The 24,106-nt window shown below is 39.5% G+C and overlaps 2 long non-coding RNA genes across 2 annotated transcripts in view; both read left to right on the plus strand.

The window, feature by feature from the left end:
• Nucleotides 1-8,075, plus strand: part of LOC138113467 (uncharacterized) — a 36,079-nt gene extending 28,004 nt beyond the window's left edge. Inside the window, exon 4 of the long non-coding RNA XR_011152184.1 lies at nt 8,006-8,075. This is a non-coding gene — a long non-coding RNA (uncharacterized lncRNA). The remainder of the gene's footprint in view (nt 1-8,005) is intronic.
• A 9,833-nt stretch (nt 8,076-17,908) lies between these two features.
• Nucleotides 17,909-21,789, plus strand: LOC138112937 (uncharacterized). The gene is made up of 3 exons (XR_011151923.1): nt 17,909-18,025; nt 19,367-19,442; nt 21,558-21,789. It is a non-coding gene; the product is annotated as an uncharacterized lncRNA (long non-coding RNA).
• Nucleotides 21,790-24,106: the final 2,317 nt, after the last annotated feature.

Here is a 24,106-nt window from a genome sequence, read left to right on the forward strand (position 1 = left end):
TGATTTCAAACCAATGTTCTGCAAAGAATCCATCACTGACAGAATTTGCAGGGGTGCCTTTTATGCATGTGGGTGGCTTGTAACAAATCACAGACCTGTTCTTTTATTTCAAAAGCAGCAGTTGGATGTTGTAGTTAGGCAGGTGTCTATAAATCCCTCATCTATTCCAAAGGGGAGAGCAGTTTTCCTAATGGAGTGGATGAGCTAGCTGCCAGACTTGAGAGAAACCAGGAGTGGGGACTTGGGTAACCTTAGTCTTTCACATGCATCTTACATACAAACAAAAATGGGTTTTTTTCTAACTTCTAGCTTGGAATTTGGATGGGGATGTTCCTCTAGACAGATAGGAAACATGAAAGCATTGTAAATAGCACAAGGCCCCTATATTCATATCTATATCTACATCTATATCTACTTTCATTTTTATTGTTTATGGCAGAGTGTGTTTGGGTGGGATGTGCTTAATGTGGAGGTTTGCTTGTGGGCTGATACTAGAGACATTGCTTTTATTTTGATGGATAATTTATATGTGCTGTGTCATAGCACCTCATAATTGCAGGGGACTTTATTTGAGCTAAGTTTAAGACAAGATGTAGACTGTGTCATAATACAGGAGTGATTTGGTCAGCATTGACTTCAAGGTATTGCCCACAAACAAGAGGGGATAATCTCCCTTCCTAGTTGAAGGGGTTTATGTGCCACAAGCATAATGACACTCGTAAAAATCAAGCAAAATATAATGGTTTTCAAATGCTGGAAGTGCCCAGTCCAGTGCAGCTTCCCTTGTGCTCCCTCCAGTGATCCTCCATCGCTCCCCTGTAGCAAATCAGGATAGCTGGCTATTCAACCTAGCTGATTTTTTGTCTTGTCCCTTGCTGCCCCTCACATATGATTTCCCAGGCCCACAGTACTAATTTCCTTCTGCTCTTTTTTGGTGCTAGTGGTGCTAACAACACAAAGGTTGTGGGTTCCATCCTTATATGGGCCATTTACTCAAGAGCTGGACTTGGTGATCCTTGTGGTTCCCTTCCATCTTGGAATATATCTGTGAATAATTATATCATCCTACTGTGCTTATTTTCAGAAACTGGAGGAGCTATTAGCTCTCTCATCTTTGATCAAGAGCAATTTTAATTAAATAAATTTTCTAAGAAGGAAACTAACATTTTTTTTCTGTTCAACCCTTTTCTCCTGTTCCACAAGGAATCCTGCATTTTTATCCTGCCTTAAATTGGAACATAAACATAGTGAAAACCTCTTTGTTTTAAAGACATTGTCCTTGATGGCCCAACCTATTATTCTGCCTTCCCTTGGCAAGTCGCCAAGTCTTGTTGCCCTTTTGTATCTAAAAATATATCTTAGTCTCTTTTAATGTAATTTTTCTTCTATCAATTTGTCAAACAAGCAGAAACTGCTACAAATAACTACAAAGAACTGACCTTTATTGAGGATATGAGTGATATCTTTTTGTCACATCTCGTAATATCAGTCAATTCTGATAAGGATAGTTCAGGAACAGTTTAAGTAATACTGCGCACGCTCGTAACGTTAATTGTAAATTCAAACAAATTGTAGTTATCAGTCTATCCAAATTCTTTGACATGCATTTTGTACGGGCTCTCTGCTCACTCACCTCTTGTTTTGTGATCTTAGCTGGTTTTCATGGTGCTGAAAGATATATTTTTGATCACACCTTAATTTATTTTAAAAAGAATACACTTTCATGTCCCATTTTATAAAAAGCTCCCTCTCAAGAATCCTCCTTCTTTAAAAAGGCTTGTAAAGAATCAAAAAGTGGGTTCCTGGGTTTAATTTATGATGGTAGAGCCATTTAATACACAATGTCCTTCTCCTTAGTTACTTATGAACTGACATTATAAAATAAAATGTCCCCAAAGGTGTCTATATACCAGTTTGCAAGGAGAACATACTCTGCTACATAAAGAGAAGGGATCTCATATTAAAGGACTAATGCTTGGAACATCTGAGAGCTCTTTAATGTTATTTACTCAGTGTTGGCTTGAAGCCAGTAACAGAAACCCTTTAAATACAACAGTGAAGAATTTGGTCCTGAGAGATGTTGCAATAACAAATTACCTCTCTCTTTCCTCCTCAGTTATCTCCACCTGTGAGATGGGAACAGCCTGTTTGTCAGAGCACACTTGTGAGATGTAATTCATTAATGCCTGTGAAATGGTTTGAGATCATTGGACAGAAGTCTCTGTTCAAGTGTCAGCTCTCAAATTAAATCTATTTTATATTGCTGCATCAGAAACTACTCGGACACTCTTGTTCCATACAAATAATGAGCAGTATCTGACTGACATTTTCTTTGGCTTAATAGGATAGTCTGTCCACAGTGCCAAAGGAAGGGCGTGCGCTAGTGCAGGGACATTAGGGAGCATTGATAACACTCTGAGCAAAGTCCAGATACATTTGGATTTGGGAATTCAAAGAACTAGGAAAGAAAGAAAGTAAATTAGAAAAGAGAGAAAGACAAAAAGAGGTTGGCTGAGACAGTAGGTAGGAGAGTGGAGTGGGAAGAAAGGAGGAAGGCAGGTAGACCAGAGCAGACAACCTGAAAAAAAAAAGATGAGGAGGAAAAGCAGAAAAAGTTGTGAAAAGTGACTTTTCAATTAAAATGAAAAGGCAGTTGGATGTTTATTGCAAAAAATCACAACTTACAAAAACAAGGCTGTAATGCCATCTTGGGGTTTCTGGTGACATCTCAATCCAGCAGAGCTCTGCTCATTTGGTTTGTGAATGTCAACAGAAACCCCTTGATGCTATTGAGCTCACAGTTACCTCTTATTGATTCTGTATTATTTCAACAGTGGAAAAATAACACCTTTATTTTCACAGCCAAAGTATCTCACACTGTGATAGAAATGTACATGAGCTTATTGAATCTCATCTCTGTTCATTTCTATCGAGCTTCCAACACCTAGGTAATGTTATCACTGTGGTTTAGAGAGATATGCATTCTTTTATGGCTATCAAGTGAAAGACTATTTATCAAGTATATCGTAGTCCAGGTCTTTATTAGGCTAAGGGATATTAAGTGTCCAGCTGTCTTCTGCTGTTTATTATTTTAACCTCACCTTATCATTACAAATATTACCCCAAACAAGCCTCTTACTGATGTGTTGTATACATCTTTCTCATTTTTCACAGACAGAATAATCAAACAGGAATAAAACCTATTTTGTGAACTGAGTGAGAATATGCACCATTTAGTAATGAGTTTGTATAAAAGGCATTGGAGCTTCGAGCCCAGCTCTGTAATATGTGGAAAGTCTTTCAATTTTGCTGAAAGAGAAGCAGGTCAAAGGTGACATCCATGAGCAAGTAGTATGTTGTCTCTTGATTTCCAAAGAGTTCAGGTAAATAAGTGTGTTGGGTCTGGCTGAGATGGAGCTCATTTTCCCCACAGTGCTGTGCTTTTCTTTGTGTCTGGAAAGGTGTTGATAACACACCGGTGTTTTGGCTGCTGCTGAGCAGTGCTTACACAACATCAAGGCTGTCTCTCAAGTGTTTCCCCCCTCACCCAGGTAGCGGGGAGTGGGCAAGACCTTGGGAGGGGCTTCAGCCAGGACAGCTGACCTAAAGTGACCAAAGGGATATTCCATCCTGTGTGATGCCTGCTCAGATATAACAGCTAAGGAGGGGGTTAGGGTGGGGATGAGGTGAGCGTTTGTTACTATGAGGTTTGTCTTCCAGGGCAATTGCTACATGTACTGAAGCCCTTCTTCCTGGGAAATGGATGGACATTGCCTGCTGGTGGGAAGTAGAGAATAAATCTTTTGTTTTCATCTGCTTCCCCATGGGCTTTGTTTTTGCTTTACTAAACTACCTTTATCTTGACCCATGAGTTCTCTTCTGTCTTATTTTGTCCCTGCCTGGCATGCTGAGGAGGGGAGTGATAGACAGCTTGGTGGACACCTGGCATCCAGCCAGGGTCAACCCACTGCAATAGGAAACAAATCCATTGTAAAACATACAGCCTGAACTATACTATCCTGTGCATGAGTCACAAAAATTCCATTAATTAATTGGAATAGAACAAATTTACTGTCTCTGTTGCCAGTGGAAAAGACTAACAGTTAAGTTCTAGAAAACTGAAATGTTGTTCTGCATATAATGCTCCTAAAATAGACATTCTTATCATTGAGAAATAATCACAACTTTTAAGTAGAAGTTTTTTCTTTAGAAATGGCAAAATTCTGAAGAATTTTATAAGGTAAATTTATGTTCCAGTAATCGAACTGAAATTTTTTTGTACCTCAGAAAATAATTTTGTGAGTCCACATACACCTAAAGCTTCCCTAATAATTATCTGCCTATCTAGTCTAAGCCAAAATCCCTTTAGTGCTGAGAATTCTACAACCTTCTTATCTAGGCTGGACATGTGTTCTTCTTTTGGGGAAAACTTTTCCCAATTTTTCTTCATGCCTTCAGACTGAAATGGTTCTTTCTTGTTCTGCTCGTTGTAGACTTGTAGTAAACTGATCACCAGCCTGACCATAACATCTTTCTGCATAAGTGAAGATATCATCATACTGTTTTCTAAACATTATTACCAATCTTTCCCCACTGGTCATGTTTTCTAAATTGCTCTAATTTTTTGTTGCTCTTCCATGGATTTTCTCTGCTGTAAATGTAACTTATGAACAGTGATGCCAAAAACCAGCCATCAGTTCCCTTGCTGAGACCTTGTACATACTGCATAGCTGACCTCTGTTACCCTACTCAGATCCTGCTGCTAAGACATCCCAGAATGGTGCTTTATGTTTTTCCCAGTTTCATCTCAGTGTTGGCCACACTCTGCCTTTGGCCTTCTCCACCCTGCAGTGCTGCTGTCTGCCAAGTATTCTTTTTTGTGCGTGTATATTTGATACTTGCTACCTACGTACAGAACTTATTTTTGATACTAAACACAAAAAACTCCTTGAACTGAGTGAGAATTTTGAATACAGAGGCACTACATGTTCTTGCTGAGGGTATGGATCCAGTTTTGTGAATTGCCTTGAAACCCTCTTAGTGCAGTAGAGGACTCCTATTATCAGTCTTAAATATGTATATATTGCTTCCCATTTGGGGGGAAAAAACAACAAACCAACAACTTGATTCCAGAATTTTAAAATTATGCTTTATTTTCTTTTTATTTTTTTCTTAGCAATGAACACTTTATTCTAACTGTCTTTAATTACCAAAACTTTATTGAAAACATCAAGAGTTATGTGAAGATACACTTGACCTGGAGTGAAGTATCAGGAGTTTTTAAACATTTAACTTATAGTGTATATTAGTATGAAACTAAGTTGAGCAGAACCCATTAATGTCACAGTGGTCGGTTACCAATGGAAATAAATAATTCATGATGAAGGGAATTAGTCTAATTAGCAGGCAGTTTGAGTCCTTTGATAAAACCCAGCTCTAATTCCGTGAAGGGCAGGAAGTGCTGTCATCAGTCAGCCCTGAAAAGATTAGCATCTATTATGAATGAGGTTAGACACCCTAGTGAAGTCATGTGTGTCCTGGAGACAAACTTAATATGTTCCAGAATGGGACACAGTTTGTCTCACCAACACATCATGATTCCTACTGGGCTATTGTATGTAATAACAAGCAAAGATCAGTGCTCCTTCCTATCATTCTCCCCCTGTCCATCATTCTGACAACTGTGCAAATACATTTTCCATGCAAAGCAGGGAATGTGCCCTGAATACTTGTAAAATTGCACAAGATGTCAAAGAAAATGTATTACCTTTTCTCAGCAACCTAAAGCCAAACAAACTAAAATACCAGTGCAGAAAGAAGTATAAAAACACATCTGATAAATATATGGGGTGTAGAGGAAGGTGTATCAGTTTAGAAGTACATTGATTCCATTTGAAAACATTATTGCCATCTGTCACAAGATGTGTCAATAAAGCTATAGACGTAGCCCTGTGTGATAGACAGGTTTTAAAATAACTGGTGATGCTATAACGTTATAGTATTGGATGGAGAGTAATATCCTGCAAAATTGCCTTAAATTCTGGAAGTATGGCCTCAAAAAAAAGGAGAAGCTTCTTTGTATTATGTATTTTCGTTTAGAAATGCTAACTGCTTCATTTGAGGAGAGTAGCTGTGAGCTGTGCAAGCTTCACAGTTTTGTACTACATGCTGACGCAACATCAGCTGTGTTTCCATTTTTGCTTATGAGCCTTTTGAAATTATATGTTTCCGTTTTGCAATTTGATGCAATAATGAAGAAACTCCACATTTGTACGTTATTGTATTGCCTGTTTTTATTGTAGGAAATTAATTGCTTCTTTTATTTATGTTATTAAGGGGGGGAGAAAACAATTTTGCAGTATTTTATCATTTGCTGTAATAATTATCCTACTAGTAATACAACGGAAGGCTTAGAAACAGTATATTATGTTCAAATGTCTGAACAGTACTTAATATGTTGACACTTGTGGCTGGGGAATGTTGGTCTTCAAGTTGTATTGAAAAAGGTAACAGTAAATGGTTAATAATACCCCTGACAAGCTTAAGATGATTTATAATATAGAAATGAAGAGGAAAAGAATAAGTGTAGTCAACACAAGAAATTATTTTCACAGAAGCAGAACAGCTTAGCAACTCTGCTGTCCAAATACTAATTGACAGTGGAGCACTGATATTTCAGAGAGTGCCGGAATCAAGTGCTACACTAACTTCCTGGATGAGATTAAAAAAATAGTGATCTTCTCTGTTGGGTTTCTTGCTCTGAGTTCCTTGAAGAAGGAAGGTACACAAGGTAGTCATCAATCTTTATTTGTTCATTTTTGTCTTGAATTCACTGGCTAGTAAAAGTCAGAACAAAATTCAGTTGTAGGAGAGTTTTTGGGTTTTGATTCTTTCATCTCTGTGTGCCTCTTAAAAATGACCTACAGTGTGGGTGTGCCCTGGGCTGACAAATGGGTTCATTCAGCTTACTGAAATGGATTTACTTATACATACGTGTGAACAGGTGCATACAGTAATCACCATTTTTATCCCTATGTTGGTAGGGACATCGTGCTTGGAAACAGAAAAGTTTTATGTTCTAGAAAACTTGCAGTATTAGGTACCAGTTTAGGAAAGTAACCACATGTGCCCTGAAGTCACATAAGACAATTGGGATAAACAGGCAGAAAATTGTAAGGAAAAAAAAATTATTTTGTCAAATCTCTTGAGGTCATTAACTGGCCGCCTAGCTTTGGCTGTTGTAGCAGAATACAGGAGCTTCTTGTATAATTCATAGGTATATGTTAAGTCCTCCATGAGTTCACAGACTGGCTGGTTCACTTTTTTTCAGGTTAAAAATGCTGCTGTGTGTAAACATAAGAATATATTGAAACATCGTTTTTTCCATAGATCCCAATAAACACCTGCCCAGGTCATAATTTGGTAGTATCCACCAGAGAAAGAAGTAGAGCAATGAATTTCTTCTTCCAAAAGCTCTCCTGTGTATCTTGTCTAAGGAAGGCTGAAGTGACTGAACATAGATACTTTGCTGTTCCTGTCTGTGAAGTGTGTTTTAGCAACTGTTGTTTTTCATGTATCATTCCCTTCAGAATTCGTAGGGTAAAGCACAAGGACTGGGAGAGGGTTAGTGAGCAAAGGCTGTTTCCATCCAGCTTTGCTCTGTAGCTCTGTGTGAGGCTTCCACCAGGCAATGTGTGGCCTGGTATCAGTGGGTCCAAGTCAGAGCATCACAGAATGGTTTGGGTTGGAAGACACCTTTAAAGGTCATCTAGTCCAACTTCTCTGCAATAAGCAGGAATGTCTGCAACTAGAGCAGATCATCATGGATTATTTTACTACTTCTAAATCCAGTCCTTTCAGCCAATAAATCACAGGTAGTTACACAGCTCAGCTATACACCCACTGGGAAAGATACATATTCCAAGTGCTACCAGAGGATAAATTCTTAATCTGCTGATTTTCCTTGAAAGATGTTATTCTTATTTTCTGATTACTCTGCTTTCAGTACCAGGAAAGTAACACTGGACAATGGCTGACGGCACAGCATTTCTGATTCTTACAGTGTGCTTACTTTGGTAAGTTCCTGTGACAATATCCATGTTCTTATCTGGGACAGATGGATTCACTGTGTCAGTAAGGAAAACTGGGGAGGTCACAGTAGTGCCCACATCATGGGACAAAGAGAGCTTATGCCTTAGACAGCCATGTTGCTATGGATTTGCTCTTTCACATTTTACTGAAAAGGTGAATTCTGCAAGACTTAGATATTTTAAAAACCAGCAAGATGGTGAAAGAAGATCTTTTTACTGAGGCATTCTTTATCTCAGCAGCTGTCTCACCTGTCCCCTCATCAAGACATCCTTATGGGATATCTTCCATTAATCAATTCCTCTCCTTCCTGCTATTTTGTTACCAGTGTTTACGTGTCATCCTGTGTCTCTATTGTCCTTATTGTTCTCACACCTTCCCACAACAGCAATACAGCAAGATACTGCAGCAAAGGACACATCAGCCACATTCACAACTCAACCTATGACTGAATCCTTTTCAAGGTTTACAAAAGTGTGTGTAACAGCCCTATGTATTCTCATTACTGATCACCCTTTTAATCTGTTCTTGCTGCATGTTTTATTCAGGGACCTTTGTCATACATATCACTGTGAACCATCTCTTTGGTCTTGTTTAGGACTGTTTAGATCTTCTTGTAAACATTAACAAGGAGCTAAAATTGTTCCTATGAATGTAACATATTGGTGAAACGTTCATTCTCAGGTATGTCTTTGATTCATGACTCTCATAATATCCTGTGCTATCTAAACAAACAGTTGTCCATTGTCCCCATCTCAGATCAGCTTATGTTCTCAATTACCTCCTAAGAGCATAAGATATTCACTGCTTCTACTGAACAGAAAAGTCTACTGAGCACAAAAATGTATGTCCCTCAGTTTCTTAATTCACCATGAAGTTAAATTCTGGGGGTTTTATTCTGCTACTAATGTAAGTTCAGGTGCTGCAACTCTCACTCAAAAAAGCTTTTTCTATATTTAGATCGACTAGATGATTGTCATAAGTCCTCTCCCACTAAAATATTCTATAATAGAGCAATGAAATATAGCAGGGAAAGAAAAAAAGACAGATTGAAGTAATACCATAGCATGCACTGATTTTAGTATGTTTATCTGAATCAAACCCACCAAAGTTTACTTGGAGTTAGAGAAACTGGATGGAAATTAAGGTTGCAGGAATTTTCATCACGAAAGTATTCAATTCTCAGGGCATTACTGAGCATATAGCAGCATGACAGGAGAAGGAAGGGACCATGGAGGTTAATATTGCAGCAACATCAAGAAAACAGCAGAGAGAAGTCAGTAGCATACACTGAAGGAGCTATTCTGAGCCCCATTATAAAGAAGCTGAACCTTGAAATAGGTAGAAAAATGGTTAGGCAGCTGAATCTTTGAAAAATTACTGAGAAACAATACTTCTGCATTACAGGCAAGTGAACTTTTCACTGCCTTAGTTCTAACTGGTTGACTTCATATCATGTCCTGTCTGTCACCCATGGGTTTGCAGGTGAAAAACACAGTTCATACTTCAACTCTCTGTGTGAACCCAATCCAGAGGGAACATTTTGGGACCATTTCCTGTGTTTTGGACAGAATAGAAGCCCTGGTTAAATGAGGAGAGAAATGTAGCCACCCCTTCTGACCCAAGAGGAGGAAACAGGTTTGTCTTCAGTTTAACAGCCCAAGATGTTCTTATGTCAAATTTGCGGTCCTGATCAATGGGAGATTCTTGCTCATCCATCAAGGTGAGGTCTGATGTAAGTAGCCACAGTCAATTAAGCTGTCATGAAAAGACTTTACTTAAATAATCTTTTATATTTATTTGCAGGTGGCTGTCTCTTTTTTTTCCAGCTCCAGCTCTTTCTCTGACAATGCCTCAGGCCCTATTCTCTGCTGCTGCTTTTCTGCCACCAAATGAAGGAGCAGTGAGAACCCACTGGTGAGATGCTTTCAGTTACCACTCTCAAATATCAGGTTCTTGTCTGGGATTTCCATCAAGAAATGAAAAGAATAGGAATTGGTGCTTATGGTTGAACTCAAATCCTGCCTGACTCCCTTACATGTGCAGCCTGTCTTATACAGAACACATTGCAGTGTTTTGACAGAACTCTGTTGAGATTGTCTCCAAACTGAGCAGCAATGTGACCTTCTCCTACAGTACAAATTATATGAATGAAAAATGTGTTTTACCAATGCACCAAAAATTTGAAGCTAACAAACCTTCTCTGAGCAGTGTACTGTAACTTCTGTTCCATAATTAAACCAGAACCCCTCTCCTGGACAGGTTCACTCAGCTTTGCCTTTCTTTGAGTAATACACCTTCAGACCAGTGCCTTGTTGTGATGTATTACAATGATAGACTGAAGAGTTCATGTAATATATCATCACAGGCAGCAGTTGCTGGACGCTAAGGATTGAGAGACTGAGCCAGCTGTTTTTCTGATGGGTTCTCGCAATGCATCACCAGATGATGGAAACTGATAATGTATTACTTCAAAATGACACCACCCAGAAAAGGAAGAGTCCAGAGGTGCAGATTCTGTATAATGAGTATGAAACAGGGCTGCAAACTCCTGGAACAAGATGTTGGTAATAAATCAGCTTTCTATAGTACTACATTAGCTATGTGGCTACACAAGTACACACTGTGGTCTGATTTCCAGAGCCTCTCTGTGGTGCTGGTTTGGTGCAGACCAAAGATAACCCTAGCCACAGTTTTACCTTCACTCTTCTTACAACTAAACAGTTCACAATTCAAGTAACCCAGAACAAGGGATAGAGCAGAATTATATTGGCTCAACAAATTCGAATATTTGGGATTCCTCCTCACCTTGGGGTACTGTGAGAACTGGTCAGATGCTACTCTTTTAGTGAACTAAGCCCATCCATGGCAATGGCACAGATGGGAATGGCCCCCTTGCCGTTTATGGGAGTATGGCATCCTAAAGGGACAGAATGGGCTGGCCCAGAGCACTGCAGTTGTGATTGACTTTTCCTGCAAATCCTGAAGGCAAAAAAGAATCTTTTAGCCATCTCTTCATCCCTTCTTTGTTTATCTTTCACCTGCCACACACACAAAGAGTCAGGCCAAACAGTAATTGATCCCTAATTACCATCATCAATTAAAAAGAAAATTATTGGAACAGATAGCAATTCTGAATACTTGCCAACAAAACTTTATCTCATTGATGAAGCAGATTGTGTATGTGTAAAAGTCTTTCCTCTGCATTTTTTTATAACCCTAGGCCAACCATGGCAAAACAGAAAAACTGAAAAATAATCTTTTAAAATCATGTGCTATATCTCTACTGTAGCTCTTTCAAATACCTCGTTTGTTAAATGCAGTACTGTTTATAATTTTGCATATATAAACATCATTATATCTTTGGCAAACTCTTGAAGATAAATGGGTCCTACCCTCAAATTTTACTTTTTATTTATGGAAGGTTTGTACTGCAAATAAACAGTAATTATATTTTACTAACAGTAAGTATACTTTTCTGTCTGTAGTCAAATATTATAAATCATGGGACTACAAGACATTAAATATGGTTTCGTGGCATGTGATTCTGAGTCAAAAACATTCCAGTCTCATATATACAGAAGTCCATACCCATAGAACTCTGCTAGTTCAGATTTGATCAGGGATTTTTGAAGAGGAGCCTTGCCTGTCAGACTCCATGCAGGATTGGGTAGAGATTGTGTGCTCATGTCTGATCCACTGCCAGTACTACCAGGTGCTCTCTTCATCTTTGCTACTCCAAGGAGCTGGGTGTTTTCCCCCCGCCTGCCATTCATCTCAAAGCCAGTGCTTAGCACTTTGCAAGGACAAGTTCTGTAAAATCACGTCTGTAATTCCTGCAGTTGTGGGTACAAAATTGATTGCAGGTACAAATTTCCAAGTGCAAAAGATCTCCATACCCTACCAAAGATCCCTTGATTAAAAAAAAAAAAAAAAAAGAAAAGAAAACCAAGAATCTTCTGTGTTTGCTTCTTCAGACTACCTTATTTTATTCCCAAGATTATTTACGTGATTGACCATCAACATTGAAGCATTACAGAAACGTTTTGCTCAGTTTTGACTGCTTTTGGTTTATTTTATTTTATTTTATTTTATTTTATTTTATTTTATTTTATTTTATTTTTAAAGTATTTTTGCCTTACCTTTAAATATTCTGGCTAACGTACAAGGGGGAAAAATTTGTATATCAGGAGTTATGTTTGCAAGGGACTGGTGGAGAATGTCAGGTGGATGTTCCCTCTGTGACAACATTTTATCGCAGTTAAGTAATGACCATTAATATCTCCTTGAATGAGACTTTATGGAAATTGTAGTTCTGAACATGCAATCAGCTCATTTATGGCCTAACAAGTGTTTCCCCGTGCCAGCAGTTGACTGGTACTTATCGTTTTTGTAAAATACACCTTGTCTGCTACTGTTAGACATTGAGACAGCACTTTCTCTTATAGTTTTTGGCACACAACAAGCATCTCTACTCTCTCTGAGGAAAAATCACAAAACTTGTATTTAGCTCTCCTCATAAACTTGTGACAGGTTTCTAATCCAAATAATTGTTTAAGATTATTACAATGATAATTATTGTAGTGATAATAACACATTATTTCAGCTGACAATACATTAGTTCCGTGGGGAGATAAACTGCAAGGCCAATGGATTTATCTTGATAACAAAATGGATTACTATTAACTATGATGGTAATTTTTCCATCCATGCACAAAGAAATCTCCCATTGAGTTCATTGTCTTTTGGCTGAGTGCTGGTAAGAATTTCATCTACATGTATGTAACAAGACTGGATTCCAAACTAGAACAATATTGTTACTGTTATTCTGTATTGTCTAGACTAGCTCCAAAAGCCTATAGCTTTATGTAGTGGTTTGGTCTAAAATACTCATTACTGTTTATCTTCTGTGAGATAAGAATTAGGAGAAATGCAAAGCAGGCACCAACTTGAATGAATATAAAGAAGTTTATTAACAGACCTAAAAGAAGAAAAGAAAAAAATTATACCACCTTTAGAACTCTCCTCCTCCCCCCACCTTCCTCCCGTCTCCCACTGACAATGTAAAGACAACCCTTAAGATGTTCAGTCTGTTTACCACTTCCATAATAACCTGGTTCAGTCCATTTAGAAAGAGAAGTCTCTTTTTGCTCATGCTATGAAAACAGTATCACACCGAGACAGCCACCCACTTCCAAATATTGTTCAGTCCATTCAGGAAGAGGAGTCTCTCTGCTTGCGATGTGAGTCCCTTCCCCCGACTTGCAGCTTTTCCCGCAACTGCTTTCGAGGGTCCACTCTTGAAAGTTTTCTGGGGTACAATTTTAAGGTTGAGCTGTTCAGAAACAAAGAAAAACAGAGGCCCTTCTCCTTCCCTGGGAGCAAAGGGTCATCTTCATCTTTAAAACTATCTCTGGAAGCATCTCTAGGAATTGAGGTTTTTCTCCTTTCCTCTTTGGAGCAAAAAGTCCTCATCTGGTTCATCTGGTTCATCTCTCTCTGTCCAAACTTCTCATGAAATTACAGCTGCGTCAGCATCTGCCTATCTCAGCGCAGGTGCTTCTGCTTATGAGTTGAACACTCCACCCCCCATATCTTCATGAAGTTACAACAGGATACTCTGATATATCATAGCTTCACAACAGACTTTCAGCTTTAAGCATCTCCTCTCTCTCTTCCCTCAGGTTTTCAGCTCTTCACAGCAATAAAAGGGTTAATCTCACCTCGGCCTTGCAGCTGGAATGTGGCTTATCGCAGTTGGTCACCTGACCTCTGCCGGACAGAGGTGCCGCTTTGCTGAATCTCGGCCGCAGTGGGGGGGGGTTCCGAGCCGCTCCGGCTGCCCACGGCAAGGCAGTGGGGGGGGGGGGGTTCCATGGCTGGAACAGGCCCATGGCTCCAGGCTGGCCGTGGCCCAGCCCGGCCTGGCCCAAGCAGGGCCTGGCCGGGCCCACTGGCCCCTGCACGGGACCTGCAGCCACCTGTCCCAGCGCCGGAAATGAGAGAGAGCTGGGGTGGGAGTTTGTCTATTCTTAAGTGTGTATCACAGAGGCGGTCACAATTTTAAGTGGCTTAAAGAATTGTCCATATTCAAACTGGCCAGCTGATAGGTTCTATCAGGTCCCAGAGGAAGCTGTAAGCACCCCTTAGCAAGGATATCCCTTCCGGGACTATGCTTGCTAACCTATGACACTTTACTTGGCACTTCAGGCATAGGATTTCTGTCTTTCAAAATGCCTCTTAAAAATTATGAAATGCAAGACCAATGAGGGATAAGAACAACTGTAAATTTATTAGGATATAACAGGGTAGATTTATAGATGAAAACAACAAACCTCAACCTAACTACTGTTTCCTGTATGTAGCAGCATGGAAGAAATGGCTTTACTTTCATGATCTTCCACCATTTAGCCATAGCTTTTGCTCTACTGGTGATACAGGCTTTGAACATCACAGTTCCAGCTTCTTATGATGATTTTGGACCATAGCAAGTAATATCTTTTATCTCTGTTTTTCATTCTCAGTCCGAAAAGTATAGAAGGACATTTGATCTAGAGAATGATTTTCACAGTGATTATGTTTCTGTAGGAAAGCAAACATACAGAACTGTATTGGCAAAAATCTACAGACCAAGAGTCTTTAAAGAGCTTTGGATCAGAACCTGAGTCATCACTCAATGCTTATTTACCACAACTATTATAGTTCATACTGTTAAAAATCCATACTTGTTTTGTTTAGTTCATCTGGATCATTCCTCTCCTATATCTTTATCACTGGGCTGTACTGGCTTTCTTATTTTGTCTTTACAGCACATCTTTTAAAAAAATAATTAATCCAGGTCAAATATAGTATAAAATTCTTTGGAAATTTTTCTAATTGTCATGGACATTTATTTGCTAAAAAATACATTTGACACCATAAGACTGACATTAATATGCAAATCAGTGGACTATAAAATTCATTTTCATGCCTCCAGGGCAGTATTTTTATAAATACAGAAACACAATCACGCATCCTCCAGAGGACTAAAAATAATTATACAAATTTACAACAAAGCCCAAGGCAGTGTCTCCTTTTAACTGTCTGGTTTTAATATCATTTAAATCTTGTTAAAACTTAATTACCAATTCTCTTCCATAATTTAGGTGGAAGAGCTGAAGTCTAAGCTTGCTGTTTGAGAGAGAGAACTTCATCTGAGAAACAAAGACACCAAGGCACAGATTGACAAAATAAGGCAGTATACAGAAAATCTTGGTAAAGTCATCACAGATAACAAGGAAGAACAGAATATACATCTATCTATTAACATTGTCATAGTTTAACTCAGGTCCACAATGAAGTTCCATGCAGCCACTTGCTCATCCCCTCCCCTCCTGCCTCCCCATGGCAGAACAGGGAGAGAATCAGAAAAAAAGGTAAAACCTGTGGGTTGAGGTAAGAATAGTTTAATAATTTAAGTACATTAAAATATAATAATAATAATAATAATAATAATAATAGTAATAGTAATAATAATAATAATAATAATAATAACGATAATAATAGGGGAAAGGACAGAGGAAAAACCCCAAGAAATTCAAGTGATGCCCAACACAATGGCTCCCCACCTGCTGACCGAGGCCCAGCCCGTCTCCAGCAGTGATCAGGCCCTCACATCCAACTCCCCCAGTTTATACACTGTACTTGACATTCTATGCTAGGGAATATCCCTTTGACCAGTTCAGGTCACCTGCCCTGGCCATGCCCTGCCAGCTCCTTGTGCAGCTCCTCTCTGGCAGAGCACAAGACACCAAAATGTTCTTGACTTAGGATAAGCATTACTTAGCAACCAACAAGAATTTGTCAACGAGAATTCTATAGTAAATCCAAAACACCAGCTGTTAGTAAGAAAATTAACTCTGTTCCAGCCAAACCCAGGGCAAACATCCACATAAAATGGAGCTGAGCTTATGTCTTGTATGACAGAAATATAAATACACAGGAGTGTATAAAAATCTACATAATAATATTTACATCCACACATATGTACTTATATATAGGTGGTGATTTATTCATTAATGTTGGTACAGCTCAAGCTGTATCCACCTGGGAGGGGAATTGCAGGACCAGTGCTTTCATCCTCTTTGTTTCATGGCTGTTTTCTGGGAGATGATGGCAGCTCAGAACAGGTGTAAAAGTGAGTAACTAAATTTAAAGCTGGCCTGTCTACAGGCTTTGGGTGATATGTGGAGTAGGCCCATTTTATCAGGAATTTCTACTGTATGAATACCTGTGGATCCATGTCTACTTTCTAAGGCTGCACTTCTGAACAAGATAATCTGCTCTCTTCCTCCATGACTGATAGAAGAGGTCACAATGGCAACTTTTCCTCTGTATCAGTGGTATGAGGTCAGGGAGAGGGCCTCAGCTTTGTACCCCAAATAAAGCTCCTGGTAAGCAATTTTAAAGTAACATTGTACTGACAAAACCTGTTTGTTTGGACTGATTAACAGAAGCTTCTGTACCCTCAATGTCTACTCTCTTTATGTTAAAGGTAAAGCAGAAAGCAGAGCATATGGCTTCTCTGTGCTGTGTCCCCTCACTCCCTTTCCCCTTCTATCTTTGCTGCCAAAAAAGACAAGGAACCTCAAAAATGGTAGATTCCTGATGTCCTCCCTCAGTAATACACATCCCATCGACACGGAGACGGCTGCCTCAGGTCTATTCTTTGTGCTGTGTTTGCCAGCCAGTGTTTCGTAACAAGTGCCACTGTCTGCTCCCCTGCTTTGAACTGGAGCACATTCCTGTTAGCCCTCGTATCCAACTGAAAGCAGCTTTGTATTGATTTAATTCACCCTTTTGAGTATGACCATGGTCACAATGAGGGATGTGCATCCAAACTTCCAGCTATTGCACAATCACCACTGGCAGAAATTCAAGTGATTTGGCACAGCATCACTTGGGAATCAGTTCCCATTGGTTCATTCTGCCCAGTGCATGCCTTGCCTTTGAAATGCCAGGCATTTGTTAGCAATACTGATGCCGGTGGTGGCCATCCTCATAGCACTGCTCTGTCCTTCTGGGCTGCACATTCATTGAGTGTTGATGGAAATAAGAAATGCAGAGTATTAGAGAAGCCAGTATGTTACAGAGTTCACATACTTGCATTATTGCATTAACAAATAACCAGTTCATTTACAGATATACAAATTCATCCTATTTGTGATGGACACTTAGTATGCCTCAATTTTTCCTAGAATGATGATGCTTAAATTATAAGATGTCAAAATTATTTGTTTTATTTAACTGCATAGAGTATTCAAGAATCTTTCATATAGAAAAGGTATCCTTCAGAGACAGAAGTATGGCATATTTAATAAATAATAAATAAGATTTAATAAGACATTTAAATCAAGTGTTAAATAGGCTGTCATTTGCACCTGTGTGAGTTTGAAATTGAGGAGGTTCCTGTGCTGGACTAGGTTGTAAATATATTGGTTTCATTGGGCTGTAAATATATTTTTTTTAAATAATTTTTGCCATGCAGCACCACTAAAATGGGTGTGAAAATGGAAGTGTGATATTTTCCAGATTGTTGCTAGTCAGGCAAAAGTTAGAAACAGCAACAAGAGTCTGAAGATGACCTTGCTAAAGCTGACTCTGCTCTTAATGCAGAAAATGCTGCTTTAAATATTTTAAATATAGTAATGTGTCTCTCTTTCTTGCACTGTGGTAGAAATTTTTTTCTCCTCACTTGGAAGTTCTGGATCTATACTTCTTACAATGGAGCTTTGTAATCCTGTCAGCTTTTAGGTAAACCTGATGGAGTTGGGAACTTTTCTGAACCTACTCAAGCTATAACCAGTGTGATGCAGCACTGTGGAGCCTTGTGTCTGTCTCCAGGGGGGAAAGTCCAGAGGACAGAGGCTGGAAAACTGCAAATCTATACGTGGAGAAGGTAATTGAAAATCTGTTGTGAGCACATTTAAGAAATGTGATTTATTTGAACAGTCCAGCTAAATGAGGTTTTATCGCTAGGCATAGGTTTTCTAGTGCTATTTCAAGAAAATATCAAAGATCGCAGAAATAGCTCAAATTCAAAAAATGTTCCCAAGTGAATTGCAAGCACCTTTACCATCTTATTTCTGCAAAATGTGACATATTTAAATATTGCCAAAGAATACACTTCCTAAATGTCAGTATGTTTTTAGGAAATATACAGGCTCCAAGATGTATGTCAAAAAACCAGATTCCTCAGATGGGTGCCACAGAAACTCTTTTTCCAAAGAAGCTTCAGAAATTTCAGTCTAATGTGTACTATTAATGTGATGCTGTGACAGTTCTTAAGAGATCTGTCATTATCAGGCTTGTTTGGACTGGACTGTGTCAGGCAACCACAGGCTGAGAACTCAGTGCTTAGCTTTACTCGCTCTAATGTACCTTAACTAGGCATTCAAAAGAGGAGCCAATGCCTACCCAGCAGTGTACCCTGTTCTTGCCATACCTTGGAGGCCAGCAATTCCCAAATAATGCCCATATGTGAAAAGGGAAAAGTGCTCCTGTTTGCTTTGTTTGAGGCTTGGAAAATGCTAACTTTTATAATTTGTCTGAGCAGCTGGTGACAGCAGTGCTGATATGCCAAAGAGGTAGGCAGTGGGAGGTTTACAGCATGTCTGTTTGCCTTGCCTCATCTCCTTTGTGCTGAATTCCTCTGTAGCACATCCTGTCCATTTGTCACCAAGAAATAAGATATAGTGACCAAGAGAAAGTTGCTTCACATGAAGGATTAATTTAGTATCATGTAAGAAAGATGGCTATTGATACTGCATGCAGGACCACTTATCATGCTGATGAATTTCATGAACCAGATAGTGTCAGGCACCAAAGATTCGGTTTCAACACAGCCTTCTTTGCAGCTTTTGTAAGTTCTGAGGCTCATTTAAGCACCAGTATGTTTTAAAGTTGAAGCCTTGCTTGGTGAGATGGCACAGGTAGATTGAATCCGACCTATTCAGCAAAAGGTTGCAATTCTCGGTCATTCTTTAATATCTCTGATGAGATACAGAACAGAGAATAAGGTTTCAAAGCCTTTCAGTTGCTATATATCAGTATCTGCTAATTGTGGAGAGAAAAATATTTTTTTCATTAATGCTAAATGGATCTTTAACATATAGATACTAAATTTCCTAGAAGATAAAACATTTCCTTTGTGCCCCACATCCCTGAAAGGGAACATGCAAACATTTTCAAAAGCTTTCATGGGAGATAAAATATTGTGGATTTCTTTTCTAATTGCCAGGAGCAGTGTAACTGCACAAGCCCTGCCCATGGGTTTGGCTGAGAACAAGGCAGGATGACGCACTAGATGCCTTCAGGTGGGTGAAGTTACAGTTTCCGTGAGTGGTGTTGTGACAGTTCCCAGTAGCAATACTGCAATCACAGCATAGCAGACTTTCAGTGTCAGGGCTGTGTTCCAGCCTCCAGTCTCTGCTCTTTTCTCCAGCTCTGCACTGCCTATCCCAGGTTATCTAAACTTAAAGGATTGGAAAGTATAAATAGAAAGAGTTCAAAACACATCAGGAAAAAGACACACTTCCCATCATATTAGACTGCAAAATTTCTGATTCTGTTCTGATTTAGGATATAAACATACCAGCTCTGCCCTTTTAATTTGATGGTATTCTAAAAGACAGAGTGATTACAAAAATGTGTTGGACAGCTCTGAGGTGAAAAAGATACTAATATACACTTCACAGATTTCTCTGTCTTCCTTGGGGCAATGGAAAATCAAAGGCTTGTGATATTGGTCCTTACTGCTCTAAAAGTGTTTGAGACAGCAGTGTGGGGCAACACAGGTTTAGGTTTCAACATGTCCAGGTGTCACTATCTGTATCTTTGAGAATATAACCTCAGTCTTCAACTAAAAGGAGTGACTGGAAAATTGTTGGTAGTCACACAATGTAACAACATACTGAAATTAAAAAGTAAAATAATCAACAGTCATAGCTGACCATAAAACTGCTGAATGCCCCAAAAGAGTATGGGGTTTCAGCTGTCTTCCTGTATGCTTTAAGGCAATGTCAGGGCAGGGTTGCACACATCCTTTTCTGCAGAAGTCCTGTGGAGGGATAGAAAGCAAGTCAAGAAACCCTACGTATGAAGATCATATCTTGACTACTGCATAGGTGGAGTTTTAGTTTATCCCAGGTTATTGCTCATTAATAGTTCTGCAATCAGTTCTGTCCTAGGGAATCCATGCCACTACTTGAAAGACTCATTTTGAGCTATTGATCAATGGAGAAAACAAGACAAATCAAGTTGTTCTTAAAATTAAATTAGTGATTGACCCACTGGAGTTAATACCTAATTTAGATTAAACATTGAGAAGATGTGCTTCTGCAAAGTAATGCATTAAAAATATTTTGTCATTTTGGTTTCTTACTGATCAATTTCTGAAAAGCAACAGTCCCTGGTGAATAACAAAAACTAATTACTGCAAGTTTTAAGAGGAGTTCATGTTAGTATATCACCCATTAGTCCAATTAAGTACTGTTTGTGTCCAGAAATGAATTGTTTCTCATATCCTGGAACAACCAGAATATCTCCAGGACCACAGACATTTAAAACAGTAATTGCAAAACACATTATTGAGATGTACAATATTGGCATAGTTTGCTTGTAAAATGAAAATTTTCTGTTATTTTTTCTCTGTTGAGGCTGTTGTTAGCAAATTGCTAGATTACTCAGATTTGTTGAGATCATAGACCAAGCCTGCATTAAAAGGTCATGCCTAATACTAAAGATTCTCACAACTGTGGGCTTAAAAAATCGAGCATTATCTATCTATTTGAAAATAGAAATAGGAGCCATGGGAAAATAGTATCCTGGATTTAGTCTGAACATACTGATATCAGTGGGAGGTGCTCATGCAAAGTAAAGGCCAGAACTGAGTGTTACATGCTGTATGCTGACAGTCCCCCTTAAGTAAAACTGCAGTAATCCCCCAGGTTATTCTTTAGAATTTATAACTACTTTTTTCTTTGTAACAAAAATTAAAAATAATGAAGTATGTGACTATATTTTGCTTTCTTTTTGTGTAAGGTCACTTATTTAATTTTCCCCACACTAATATAATTTCTAGATTTTACTAGTTAAACCCCAGGATGCTGTGATTATGTAAAGGAGATAGGGACAAAGAGTGGCAGACAATTTATTGGTAAAGAAAGACTTGTGTTTGCAGATAATAATAAGCTTCAGTAAAGGGAAAGTTTGGAAAGAAGAGCAGATTTAGTGTCAGAAGAAATATCCAAACTGATAATCAAAATATATATGAAAAACAGTTTTGAATAATTTTTTTCCATTTCTGGTACTGACTCGGGATTTAGCAAGCTGGTATTTTTGTGGAAAATATTGAAATTTCCACAAGCTTCAAAGTTTGTTACCTGATTACTGTATCTTCACAAAACATTTCCTTTTTTTTCTCTAGGTAGATTGATTTCTGCAAAATTGTATTAATTTTGATGAGGAATACATTTCTGAAGTTATTGTTTTATCTGTAAAAGAAGATTGTCTCCATGACCCAGAGTTCAACTCAAAATTTGTGCAAGAAAATTTCAGTGGCTGCTGCCCATGGTGCTTGAGTTGTTAACATCAGTAGAGTCCAGGAGGTAGGAGTCGAACTGGTGCAAATTTCTTCAGCTCAAAATTTTAAGATTTTGCTTCTTTCAGCTCTTCTTTTGCTATTGCAAAGAACTCACTTCATAGTTACAGACATTAAAAAATACTAGAGAAAAAAATATTTTGAATGTCATAAATTATTTTTAGACTGTGAGAATGGGTTGTGTATCATGGCCATGCTTCATTTGGAGGCTTCCAAAAATAGCTCACCAGAAGAGTCTCTGCACAGAGACCCACAAGATCTGAATTTAATTCTGGTTCTCACACTGATCTGCAGGGTGACCTTGGGCAGTCTGCGTGCCATTTTCCTTCTTGCTAGAATGGAAATAATAATACTTATTGCCTTTGCAAAGGACTTACAGACTAAAGCATATGAATCGATAACATCTTCTCCTCAAGTATGTGAACTAACACAGGAAACTCTTCCCACTTGCATTAGTGGGCTTTTAGTATTTAGAAATGTGAAATTATAATGATTATTGCATAGGAGGGAGAAGCCCAAAAGTGTTCCCCAAATCAATAAGTTGCCAGCTGGAATGCAAAGGAAAACAAGGTAATGTACCATTTAGTGTAACAGAGAAGAAAATAGATGCTTTCAGTGTGAGTATGGCAGCTACCAGTGCAGTCATACTGTATTATCTTGCTGGCTTATGTGCTGGTGTGGCAGTAGAATAGTATAAAACATACAAACAGTTTGAAATACCTATGCTAGTTTTCAAGACTTCCAGTTCTCCTGGAGAGATCTGTCACCTTAGATAGAAGAAAAAAGCTAGACTTAGGTGCTCTGACAACGTGTGTGCCTTGTTCTGCATGTGGGGACTTCCCCCTGGAATGCTTTGCTTTCCTGCAGCAGATAAGCAGCACAAGCTGTCTTGGCACAGTGTGCTTTACAAGAATGACAGCAAATACGATTCTTCACTTGTGTCCATAGGCTTGTTGACCTGCAGAGCCTTTTTGTGGTCCATGCAGATGGATTCATTGAGCTTGAGTACTCATACATTGCTTGTATATCTCTCAGTATTTTATATAAGCATTTTATATCAGGCACTACACAAGTCCAGTGTCATCTACTGTGCAGCCTAGGTGAGCCCTGGCAGTAATTAAAGTATTTTAAACCATCTGCTTAATTGCATTAAAAATACACTGTTTGAATGCACTGTTTGAATGATCTTCAGGAAACTATTAGGCTAAAACAATTCCCTCTTGGCAATGTTTAACTAATTCACAGTGTTTGTTCTGTGAATTACATCTGGTCTTTACACCATTTGTTAGTCTTACTTGTAGCAGAGCCCTGCTTGCTGCTACTGAGCCAGAAGATTCCTCCTGTTCTCTTTCCCTCTGCTTTCTCATCTCTGCCTGTGAAGCTCTTCATTGCAGTGGAGACGCGGGCAGCAGCGCATGAGAGAAGATGGGCAGTGAACTCCAGCCCTCTCCCTTCCCAGCCGGGCTTGGAGCCTTGGCCCTGAGCAAGGAAGAATGCTTGAGCCAGCTACTGCCTGTGCACTCTGGCTCTGTGCCACACATGCTTGCTGGTCACTCAGGGCACCACAGTCTCTTCGGCCAGGGAGAACAGGGAGGTGCTGGAGCAGTGTGACCGAGCGGCACCTCCAGCTTCCCGGCACAGCGCCTCAGCGGGAGCGTCTGCTCGGGCCCGGCTGAGTCCCCGTGCCAGAGCGCGGGCACTTCCACGCGCTTTCTGGGCGGTGGCGTCGGGGAGCACAGCCGTGCTGCAGGGCCCAGGTGCCTCAGGAGCCCTTCAGAGGGCACTGGGGGAACAGGGACAGTGGTCTGGCGTTGTCACCTGCGGGACCGCCCCCTTAGGGCTGCCGCGGAGGCACGGCACGGCACGGCACGGCATCTGCTCATCCCAGCTCCTCCAAAACGGGCCGGCCCCAGCTGCCGGCAGCTCTGGGCTCTGGGGAGGCAGTGTTGGCCGTTCCTGCTGTATGCCTGGCTCAATCACTCCTCTGCCTCCCTGCCAGGAAAAAGGCACTGGAAACACAGGAGAGAAGGCTACTGAAGATATAGACGAGAACTGTAGGCTAGCGGGCTTGCTTCAATTTTCATTAAGAGTGAATTGAAGTACGCCTTTAATAAGCATTGGAGTCAACCCATCATGAAGATTGTTTGAATATTCCATCCCTGCCACGTGGGCAAGAGTCAGTGGGTAGTTTGTCCTGAGATCAAGCCCCACCCTTTCTATTCAGAAATCCCCCTTACTGTGTAATTAAACTGCCCAAAAGCTACTACGTAAGTATCTAATAGTCTGGATTACAAATATTAGGATAGTATGAGGTAATACCATTAGATTATCTCAGCATAAACTGAAATAAAATTGTAATGTTTATACATTTTATTTGAT

Source organism: Aphelocoma coerulescens, chromosome 7 (genome assembly GCF_041296385.1).
Source record: "Aphelocoma coerulescens isolate FSJ_1873_10779 chromosome 7, UR_Acoe_1.0, whole genome shotgun sequence".
Classification (NCBI taxonomy): domain Eukaryota; kingdom Metazoa; phylum Chordata; class Aves; order Passeriformes; family Corvidae; genus Aphelocoma; species Aphelocoma coerulescens.